Raw genomic sequence first — 11786 nt, forward strand, 5'->3', positions numbered from 1 at the left:
ATGGACAATTTGTCTTACACTATTAGAGCCAAAAATATCATGATTGCCTACTCTGTTTCCTCAAAATCTTAAGTGGTTGGATTACTTCCTGGTCTTTAAAAGCTGATAAATTTTGTTGTTAATTCTGATGGCAGAGTCTGGAAGATAGTCACTACTGTTTCAAAACATTTGAACTATTTTTGTGTTGCACAGATAAAATATATCCAGAGCTAATGAACGAATGGATGACAAAAAAGTTTCAAAACTATGGTAAAATCACTAGAAATAGAGATGGTCCCTCACAGAAATAGGTATCCAAGACTTACAGGTAGTTAAATGGAATAAAGTATATGCTTTGCCCAGAAGTTCACAGGAGTCATACACTTACCTTGAAACTTTCTGTTGAGACTGGGCACAGCACTCCATAGAGACTTTTATAGAGTCTGGTATGCAGATGCTCTGGATGTTTCCTTTTCCTTCAGTCAAATATAATTGGCAAACCTTCTTTGGCAAAACATTGTCTGGCAAACGTAACTAATGGCATAATCGATTTGACAAGATATATTTAGAAATGTTTTATCTTACCATTCCTGTGGATATATCTACTATAAATAATCTGACAGGGCTGTTAGTAAGGGACTCTTGATGAGTCAAAGAACTTAAAAAACTTGAATTAGAATTTATAGGTTCCTTCACTCTCTCTGCAGGTCTCTGCTGATGACCTAGGCCAGGTAGTTTGGCTTTTTTGTACTGCAAGTATTTCAGAAGTAAAATGGGAATGATATAATGTATCTTCTGTACACAGTCATGCAAATTTAAGGAAAGCCTTTACAGCAACAGAAAAGACAATTCTACAATAGACAAATTATGTATGTATGTATTCACTAATTCATTGTATGTTATATGGAAAAGAGGAAAAACAGACACATTTCTTGGGACAGGATTTTCACCATAATAGTACTAGATACAGAGCAAACTTAAAAAATAAGTAAGAATGCAAATACAATTTGGGACATGTAATTTCTGCTTACAGCATGAAAGCTGACTCCTTAGCAATTAAAATAAGTTTAAGTATCACTTTGAGTAAATCTCCACTTGGTGTTGTGCAAAAATTGAAAAACTCAAAAAGGGCAACCAAACAGAATGTTTGCTATTCTTGTAGTAAGTCACAAATAATACTAAAGACTCACATAGTCTAAGCAAAAACAAATATAAATAATTGCAGTACAATGTACCCGAAAAAAGGAAATGATGAAAAAGAAAAATAATTTCTTTCAAAAGAGTTCTGGTTTTAGAATATTCAGAGCTGCTTTCACAGAACTGATTTGGAAGAAATTATTAACATTTGTATTGCAACTTCTATTAATAGGGAAGTCATTAATAGTCAGTGATTTATGTTTCTCCACTTTTATTGAAGATATGTTAAGGGACATGAGAGATGAACATGCAAAACTAACATAGACCATTAAAAAACTCCAGCAACAAATGTGCACATACTCCATAAATGCACAGTGGTATACTTCATTTCCCCTCACTCAAACAGAATTGTTCACATACCTTGAAAACGTTATGCCTATGTCTCATGTTTGTTTGTACCCATTGACAACATCCATCAAGCAATATCCTCAGCCACGCCAGAAATCCATGGAGGCCCCTGTAGGCTTTCACTGCCTACAACAGCAAAAAAGCACAAACCCCTCCACCCAACCACAACTCTGCACAAAATCACATACATACAGTCTGAGATCCTATGTGCTCTGACACATTCCCAGTACAGCATTTCCATCCCATCCCAAATATCTTGCACACTTACACATTCATACATTCATTCCAGAAAAAAAAAAAAAAAAGCTATCAACACAATGCTGTCTGTATCAGAGCATGAGAGGTGGTAGGCAGTCCTGTACAATGCTGATGCTTTTGAGAAAGAAGGAATTCGCTGGTAGTCCTGGAGAGTGAGTGATCTAGTTCTAGGAAAAGGGCACTGTCACTTGAGCTGCTTTAAATGCTGTCAGATCTAAACATGCTCTTCTTCTGATCACTGGTATTTTGGTTATTAAAAGCTCTGTGCATGAAGCTCAGTGAATACCACGGGGACAAGGTTAGAAAAACGATCCAATAGCCAGCACCAGGCACTGTCCTGTGCTTGAAGAGCTTGTTCCAAGGAGGGCTCTGGCACTGCAGCACCCGTCTTTTGGGTGTCCTGGGCCCCAGCCAGGAGCCCAAGCCCAGAGCTGTCCCTGGGGCTCCCTGCACAGGTCATGGGGAGGTTGATGGAAACACATTGATTGCACTCTGCCATGGAGGAGACCAGAGCCAGTCAGTGGGAAACGCGCTTCAGGGGTGTATCTGAAATCCAGCCTCCCTGGGCAATCTCTGATTTCCATTCACATGCAGAAGTTAGAGGATGACAATAATTCCAAGACAATTGCTGTATAAATACTGTGCACCCAACTGACCATGGGTGGAGTTGAGGGGAGAGGTAAGGAGCTGACTTTCATTCAGACTTAGAATGAAAAATACTCCAAGCAAAATTCTCCAGACTGTTGCATAAGGGGGTTCAGTCTTCATGCTGAAAATACTTTTGTGTAGTGAGCTTAGCCAAAAACTACACAGCCTCTCCATCGAGTAGTGCTACTCCCACCACTGAGGCGGTAAGTGGTGCCAGATGCGCCTCCTTACCTTTCTGTCGGTTCAAAAGGGTCCTGTCAGCCACTGACTTTCTGTCACTTCTGTTTTCATTGCTACAGAGCCTGGAGCCCACTGGGACTAGAAGCAAAGCACAGCACAACCAGAAGAGACAGAATGAGAGAAATCTCTGAAAACAGGCATTCCTGCGCAGCAGTACTGTGTGGGCGTTGTGTTGGAGTGCTGACATTCCCCAGAGAGGAGAGGGCATTCACACACGCTGGAAATAGATTCTACCTCACTTTCTGCAAGTCCTTATGATGTGAGTTTCCTTGCCTTGTCTTCAGTGAGCATGAACTGAGACAGACACTCGTGAGCACCAGTGAAGTACAAGCATGGAGCACTGTCAAGGACTGTTGAGTTTGTGGCCCAATGCAAACCGCACTCTCAGCTCTGCTTTTTAGAGCAGCAGCATCAACCTTGTAACCTGTCTAGTTAGAAGGAAATTCCACACCCGCTATCTCCTGCTTAGGTCCTCTGCTCCTTCTACCCTGGACCAATCTGAGCAGCACCTCCTAGCTAGTTGCAATGACAGGAGAAGATGCATGGCTGCAAGTCACTGGCCTGGCCCCTCTTCAGACCCGTTGGTCATCTTTTCTGCCCAGAGAGAAGCAAGCAAAGTCAACCCAGATGGACCATGTGGGAATCAACAAGGGAAGTTCAAGAAGGCATCTTCTTGGGAGTCAAGATGTTTGATGTAAGATTTAACCTTAGCAGCTGGTGAACTCCAGTAGAGAAAAGAAGCTGTTGGTGAGCCCTCCTCTAAGTCTCTGAAGGAGCACAGCATCAAGGTCACCACCACACAGTCTGTGCTTAATGCTTCACTATAGCATCAGGTACCTTTGTTACTGTCATTAGATTCCTTTAACCATGCGGCCATAATGAAGCAGTTGAACAATGGACTTCACAAACATTTTGAGGATATGTATTCGTGGCGACATGGTACAATAAACCATTCCACCTTTCCTAAGCCATCCTGAAGTGCCAGGTGATAATGTAAAGTCCTCTTCTTCCCTGAAGTTTTATCTGTCTCTTCCTCCTCCCGTAGAACATCTTGCCACAGCTCATGGAGGTTGCACAGCTGTCTTGAGCCACACTGGGCAGCATGGCCTAAACTGACAGCAGCTAGTTGCTCCTGCTAACCTGGCCATTCTCATTAGCTGCTCCTTTCCCAGGAGCTCCTCCAGCTATTTACTCTTCCCTCCACCAACCTCTCCAGCTAGGCCTTCCTTCTTTACATCCACGTCCCACGGCTGCTTATGCCCTGCTGGCAGCTCTAGCTAGCTGCTCCAATTAATCTCTTCAGCACTGATGACTGAGTCGCTTCTTCAAAGTCTCCTGACTGTGGCAAGACCCATGGAGCAACCAGAGAGGAAGAGGTCTGTGCTACTGAACGGGTGTGGTTGAAAGAAGCCAACAAACCCGCACACAAGAGTAACATTTCCTTCCCACTCTGGCACGCTGGTCGCTTTGCTGGACATGTCCCCAAGAACAGCAAACTACAAAGCATAATTCAAACATGTTTCCAGCCTGCCCACTGATTTCTTTTGTCATGCAGTGCTCCCTTTTGACAGTGAAACCTGTGACTGTCGGTGACCAGGAAGGTGTCTCTTGGTCCTGCGCGCTGCAGGAGGGATACTGATTCATACCAGCCAGCCAACATTCTTTTAGACCTCAGTCCTGCTTCATACAAGGTCTCGGCTTGACCTTTTGAGGCTTGGCAGAAAGCATTTACCTGTCCTGGGCCTCACAGTGCCTGTTCCCAGCCAGTCTGGGCTAGGAACCCCAGATGTTGCTGGAGCCATCGTTTCACTTATCTATTACACATCCTGTTAAGTTCAGTCCTTAACATGTCTCAGATAAAAGAATCAGCCACCCCCAGAAACTGCAGAGGCCAGAATGGAGTCAAACTCTTTGTCAGTGGTTTCTTAAATGCTTATGTGGGATGCTGTGGAGCCTACTACTCTTCTGCTAATCCCAGAAACAAGGGATAGAGTCTGTGGTCCTGGTAGACTGGAAAAAGCAATCCCTGTTGGATTTGCAGCATGCTAGTGTTGTTATCAGCCATGCTGCTGGGATTAGCAGAACATGCCTGTAGAGATCAGTGTGCCCTGTGAATTGCCCGTGGATACTGTGACATGGAAGAGTGGCCTCAGGCTAACGTGTAGCAAAGCAGACTTGATGGAGACTGCTCGTTGCTGAAGTGGCAGCTACAGCAGAGGTAAGATGTCAGTGTGTCATCAAAGCATCCACATATCCTTCCTTCCTTCCTTCCTTCCTTCCTTCCTTCCTTCCTTCCTTCCTTCCTTCCTTCCTTCCTTCCTTCCTTCCTTCCTTCCTTCCTTCCTCCCTTCCTTCCTCCCTCCCTCCCTCCCTCCCTCCCTTCCTTCCTCCTTCCCTCCCTCCCTCCCTCCCTCCCTCCCTTCCTTCCTTCCTTCCTTCCTTCCTTCCTTCCTTCCTTCCTTCCTTCCTTCCTTCCTTCCTCCCTCTCTCCCTCCCTCCCTCCCTCCCTTCCTTCCTTCCTTCCTTCCTTCCTTCCTTCCTTCCTTCCTTCCTTCCTTCCTTCCTCCCTCCCTCCCTCCCTCCCTCCCTCCCTCCCTCCCTCCCTTCCTTCCTTCCTTCCTTCCTTCATCTGTGATTTATTTCACACAGTGAATTCTCTGCCACAGGGCTAACGGAATGGTGTCTTTCATGGGTGGGGTTATACAACACTTCATATGTGAAAAAATAAAGCCATTATAAACTTCCATTCACATAATGGGTTGGGATTGTGTTTGCTTATCAATAAGCCAAGGTTCTTAGCAATGAAGCAAAAGCATTTCCAGTATTAGCAGAGACAAGAGCTGTTTGAAAACATCCGTGGCAAGAAGTGCAGCTTTCAAATGGTGTTGTCAGTTATGCTGCAATTATTTCATTAGGCGTGCTGAGAGAGATGTCACCGGACCCAATGGGCCATGTGACAGGGAATGCCCATGTGTTCAGCAATGTTTCTGCTGCCCTCTGTGTAAAAGGAGAACTCTCAGAAATGCTAGACATAGCTGAACAGAAATGCTGGCACTCTAATCCTTTGGAGGAAAAGTCCTCTTTGCTGTCCCTCTGCTAAGACATGGCTGAGCGTTGGAGCCTGCGTTTGCTATGGTCACGTTTCTCATTAAGATGTCTGTTTGTTCTGCTGATGGGCATTGAGTCGCGTTAAATTAAATAGAAGGAGTGTTTTCTCCACTCCTAGCATAACATCTCTATGCCATGTAGGTTAATGTCTACTCCATTTGTGGGTTATTTGGTTAAGGCAGAAGCTGTATCACGCTAGCCCTGAAGAGACTGGGATGGCCTTTTGCCATCTCTTAATCCTGCTCCTCCACCCAGAGACCAATTTCTGCAGGTCTTTGCTGCAGGAAGGCAAAAGGGAAGTGAATGCATCTTTCCTTTAGGGAGTTTGATTTGCAGCTCTTTGTATTGTTTGTGTCTTCTCTTTCCAGCAATGACCTTCCTACCATGGCTTCCTGCCGCCTGAAAACCACCAAGCATCTCAGTGGAGAAGGAACAGATTGCCTAACCAGACAGGTAAGCAGAGAGGCTGGTAGGACAGACCTGTCATTTGAAGATGGGCTGCACTTGAATGAGCATCCAAGCTACACACTTACTCAGACGCCTCTTTTGTTCTCAGCTAATGTCACTGGAAGCAATCGCAGTTGGGCAGTAGGTCCTGGCTGAGAAGGTGACTTTCTGAATAGCCTTTCTTTCCATAACCCATCAAAGCAACTGGAAGGCTCCTGTTACAGAGCAGGTGAGGAGGGGAAGAAGCCTCTGTGGTAAGAGGAGGGGTGGAGGCAGGTCATAAATTAATTAGTAAGAAAAAAAAAAAGAGGAGGCAACCTAGTCCTGAAAAAGGGAGGTGATCAGAAAGGTTCTCCCACTGTGGCTGTATACAGGCTTGATTTTTCTGTCTGACTGCTGGACTGCTAAGGAAGGGTGCAATATCGACACCTTTAACTTCAGTGCTTAAAGCATCTATGGGATTCTAGAGAGCATCTGTCAAGTGCCAGAAAGGACTGCGGTACAGGTACACTGCAGAGTATACTTATGCTGGGGCCAGATATTTTTCAAAGATGTTTTACACAGCTCTTTTTAGAACCATAGAATCATAGAATGTCTCAGGTTGGAAGGGACCTCAAAGGTCACCTAGTTCCAACCCCCCTGCCATAGGCAGTGACGCTGTCCACCAAATCAGGTTGCTCATCCAACCTGGTCTCAAACACCTCCAGCAATGGGGCATCCACAAGCTCTCTGGGAAACCTGTTCCAGTGCCTCACCACCCTCTGAGCAAAGAATTTCTTCCTAACCTCTAATCTAAATCCCCCCTCTTTTAGTTTAAAACCATTCTCCCTTATTCTGTCATTGTCTGACTTGAGCAGAGTCACTCTCCATCTTTTTCATAAGTCCCCTTTAAGTACTGAAAAGCCTCAACGAGGTCACCCCAGAGCCTTCTCTTCTTCAGGCTGAACAGCCCCATCTCTCTCTGCCTTTCTTCATAGGAGAGGTGCTCCAGCCCCTTGATCATCTTCGTGGCCCTCCTCTGGACCTGTTCTAACAGATTAACAGCCTTCTTGTGCTGGGGGCCCCAGACCTGGACACGGTACTCCAAGTGGGACCTCACAAGGGCAGAGTAGAGGAGGACAATTCCCTCCCTCAACCTGCTGCCCACTCCTCTGTTGATGCGCACAGCATGCTTCTGGGCTGCGGGCGCGCACTGCTGGCTCATGTCGAGACAGTAGAGTTGACTTGGGCAGGCTTCTTTAGCTTATTGCATGTGATCCATCTCTGGTCCATGAGGATGGGTACAAGCCCCTGCCCACTTGAATGGTAAATCATCTGTGTAAAGCAGTCCAGCTCCAGCAGGAAACAGTGATGGTGACTTCCCACCAGGCAGCCAGCCACAAGGGTGCTAGGGTGCTGGTGCCCAGTGGGGGAGACTAGCAGCTAGAGGATCTAACGGTGCTTGCACACCCTGTCCTGTTGACATTCCCTGCTCATGCTACTAAAGTCTGCTAGGAACTGATCTTTATATCCATGTGGGTTGTATTTGGGAAGGCATGAGTTTAACCCGAGAGTGATGGCGACACTGTTTGAGCTCCAAGCAGGTCGAATAGGGGAAAATGTATCCTGTATCCTTTCCAGTTCAAGGTGCAAAGGCCACTGCACTTTTATCACTGCTTTGCCAAGCAGCACAGGTGTATGTCGCCTGCCGCCCAGATCAGGCTCTTCAGCTCCCCGAGAAATGCCTCCAGTTGGCCATTATCTTGCAGAATGCCTGGAGGGTCTTGGAACAGAGCCATCCTATGACCCTGCACTGCTGGCTGCCTTGCACATTAGCTAAACTTGGGCTTTACCTCTATAGGCTCCTATTCCAAAGCTTTGAGCATCGTCAGAGTCTCTGTCGGTGGTGTTTTCCTTAGATGCTTCTTATTTGCCACACTCTGGGGATTCTCCGTCAGAGTCTCGTCAGCAGAGCAGCAGTGCATGGCGTGGATCTGAATCTGGTGAGAGTGGCATTACAAGTAGCAGGCCTTGAGATTTATAGCATAAGTTTAAGCAAGTACGTGGTTACAGTCAACCAACTCAAGAGTCAGACACTCCTCAGAATCTCTCACATGGGTACGTCAAAGGAGCTGATGAGTCTAAGAGTACTTTCAGTGTGAGAGCATCTGTTGCAGGAAGTTACTGTGATATCTTCCAAAGTCCATTTGATTTTATATTGCTCAGAAAGTAGTCTGCAAAAGACAGTCAATTCAGCTGATTGAGCATGTGACGTATGTGCTTATGAACTGGAAGTTGTTGCCAAAGTAGAGAAAAAGCTCTTTTTTGATCATTAGTTCCAGAGGAGAAAGACCAATACATTGGCAGACACGGTCCTCACACACACAGACTGACGGGTGGATTTCTTTCTTGTATAACAAGGCTGCCTCAACTAGGAGCCTGATCGGGGATAGCCCTCGAGCTAGCCCTCCCTTAGGAATTCCTGGGCATGGCCTGAGAGGTAGCATTCACACAGGTCCATTCTCAACAGGCGGTTTAGGCGCCAGCACCCATTTGTGACGGTCAGGGCCTTTCATAGCATAAGCATTTGTCTGTCTGGCAACGTCATCACATTGATGACTCATCCTGAGGTTTGGATTCACTAGAGCCTGCAGATCTCCTTTTCCTGGCTGAGCACATCTATATTTTGGTGTCTATTTTTAAATTCCCCTGTGCACTGCTGTGCTTGTACGTTGTCAAATTTCTCCCTATGCATTTGAGAGCTATGCTCCAATTTGCCCATTTAATTTTCTACCCTTCTATTTTTCATTCTGATGATGCTCTCTAAAATCCCCGTGTTATTTCCAGGGAGTGTAAAATCATCATAGTACCATGTGACCATCATAGTCATTAAGCTGGGGTAACAGGCAGTGAGTGGTATGGTGGCTCGGCAGCAGAAGGCCTCATGTCTTTGTGTCTCCTGTCACTGAAGCTCGGCACTGCCTAGCAGACTTTGCTGGGCAGTTCCTTTCCATACTTGTATCTGTCAGTACTTTGACCACTGGCTGATGAAGATCAGTACCCTGAGTGAGCAGCATACTTGCTCCTCCTTAGGAGTTTCTTCAGATCCGTAAAGGTGGAGCACAACACAGGTATACCAGGCAGGGGAATGCGTGTGTAACAGCAGTACTCTTGGACCACTGCACTGCACTTGGACCACCAGCACTGAAGCAGTGGGAGGTACCTGTTGATCCTGGTGCTCAGCTCTTAAGAGCAGGTGCCTGTGCTTAGTATAAAGGTTGATTTTATTCCATCATAGTCACTAGAAACTCATGGTTTTCCCAGTGAGCTGTGTTCCCTGGAATATGGAGCTGACTAGAGGGAGGTGAGGGGCAGAATGCCCTCTTCGCACTGCGGCCCTGCTCTCCTTTTGTGTGTGACCACTGAAGGTCTGGGTGTGTCTTGCTTAGGCTCACAGTAATACCACACTTGCTATTTCACATTCTCTTCATTGGGACAATTATTACGACGATCTCTATTGTTTTGGTCAGGGAGCCAGTGTGAAAGTAGTCTGTGGGAGTGAATCTAATACGCTTTGCCATGCAGAAGGCTTTCCCTGATGCAGCTGCTCTGTTCCTGATGGGCTACCATGTGGCAGGAGAGGTCGGCGAGAACCCAGGGTCTGGGTTGACTTCACCCCCTTCTCTTTTTGCCGTGAGGGAGAATTGTGCCCAAGTGAATCTTTCTGAGAGAAGAGCAGCGTCTGCCTTCTTAGAGCATGGTGCAGTTGCCTACTTCTAAAATTGACCCAGGTTCAGAATCTAGGGAGGTACACACCCTGAGTTAGCCTATTCTCAGCTCTCACGCAGTAGCTTTGCAGGGCAGTGTGCCTCAACATCAGCATGCTGGGACTTTTTTTGGGGGGCTAAAATGACTCACTTCCCAGGAGCTCCACTAGCAAGCCTTCTTTTGAAATGCTGTGGGAATTCAAGCTCTGAAGATTTTAGGGACCAGCTGCCTCAAACTTGGGTGCTGTGGTCTATGGCTGGGGACTGCTGACCACTGAGCAGGTGATGATCACTCCCCAGACTTCCCTTGCACCGCCCTCTTGCCGGAGCATGCAGTGTGGGGAATGAAGACCCCAAGGCAATTGCCATGTTAGCTACTGCCCAAATTGACAAGGATAAGATCTGAAGAAGTGTGTAGGCATCCAAAGAGACAGCTGTACAGAGAACGGGCATGTAAACGCAGCAGAGCGATGCAGAAGCCTACTTCCCCCTTCTTTGCTTCTGTCTGTGAAACAGAATAGGCACACCACATTTCTGGCTAATGCTCCCATGTGTTTCTTAGCCTCGGACAGTCCAGTAGTGCTGTTACTGTAGCCAGCTGCTGTGGGTTAGCCCTGGCAGGCAACTAAACACCACACAGATGCTTGTTCACTCCGCCCACAGTGGAATGGGAGAGAGGATTGGAAGGCTAAAAGTGAGGAAGCTTGTGGGTTGAGATGAAGACAGTTTAACAGGTAAAGCAAATCTGAGTGTGCAAGCAAAGGAAAACAAAGAATTCATCCACTGCTTCCCATCAACAGGCAGATATTCATCCATTTCCAGAGAAAGCAGTGCTTCATCACGTGTAATGTTTACTCAGGAAGACAAATGATGTAACTCTGAATGTCCCTGCTTCCTCCTTCTTTCACCGAGCTTTCATTGCTGAGCATGCCATTATATGGCATGGGACGTCCCTTTGGTCCATTGGGGTCAGCTGTCCTGGTTGTTTCCTATCCCAGCGTCTTGTGTACCCCAGGACTACTTCCTGGCAGGGCAGCGGGAGAAACAGGAAAGACCTTGACACTGTGTAAGCAATGTTCAGCAACAGCTAAAACATCAGTGTAACACTAATCAAGACTGTTTTCATCACAAATCCAAAACATAGCACCATATGAGCCACTACTAAGAAAATTAACTCTATCTCAGGTAAATGCAGCACACAAGCCAAACTTTCCCTGCACACAAACAGTGGGATTCAACAATTGTTTTTATCCCTGTGTGTCCTCGGGCCTGATTTGCTGGGTGTGTTCTGACTGGAACCACATTTTCTGGCCCCCAAAAGGGCACAGACACACACTGTCCCCCACCTTGCAACGTCCACACTCTCCTGTATCTTTTAAAGCCAGAGCCAGTTAGAATGTTGATCCTTCTCAGGCCTCTCCACATGGTGCCAGCTTTATACGTCTGTTTTGTATCTCACTTGGCTGTCTGCTTGACTATTTTAAATTTCTGGGTTTGCTTAATTGGTCCTCCTATAGAAGCTGTTCCTTGCGTCTGGTCGTCTTCATCGCCTTTGGAATGTTTTCTGTTCCTTCTGCGCCCTTTTAAAAATGGGAGGAATCAGACTGTGAATGGTATTCAAAATGTCATCACACTTCTGATCACAATGCAGTGGAGTGATCGTTGTCTCTGTTGTGCCCACTCATAATTCCTTGCAAAATCAGTTTGCCTCTTTTTGTTTTGCCTTTTGCTACGACTGCTGAGATGTGAGCTGATGTTTTCACACAGTTATCCAGCACATGTGGAAGACCTTGCTCCTGACCAGTAACTGTCAGC

General features: G+C 46.3%; 1 long non-coding RNA gene across 1 annotated transcript in view; it reads left to right on the top strand.

The window, feature by feature from the left end:
• Positions 1–3298: 3298 nt before the first annotated feature.
• The window catches only part of LOC310883989, a 48873-nt gene continuing 40385 nt past the window's right edge, over positions 3299–11786 (top strand). The window contains exons 1-2 of the long non-coding RNA XR_014573975.1: positions 3299–4888; positions 6147–6231. This is a non-coding gene — a long non-coding RNA (uncharacterized lncRNA). The remainder of the gene's footprint in view (positions 4889–6146; positions 6232–11786) is intronic.

This window comes from Anser anser, assembly GCF_964211835.1.
Source record: "Anser anser genome assembly, chromosome: 19".
Taxonomy (NCBI): Eukaryota; Metazoa; Chordata; class Aves; order Anseriformes; family Anatidae; genus Anser; species Anser anser.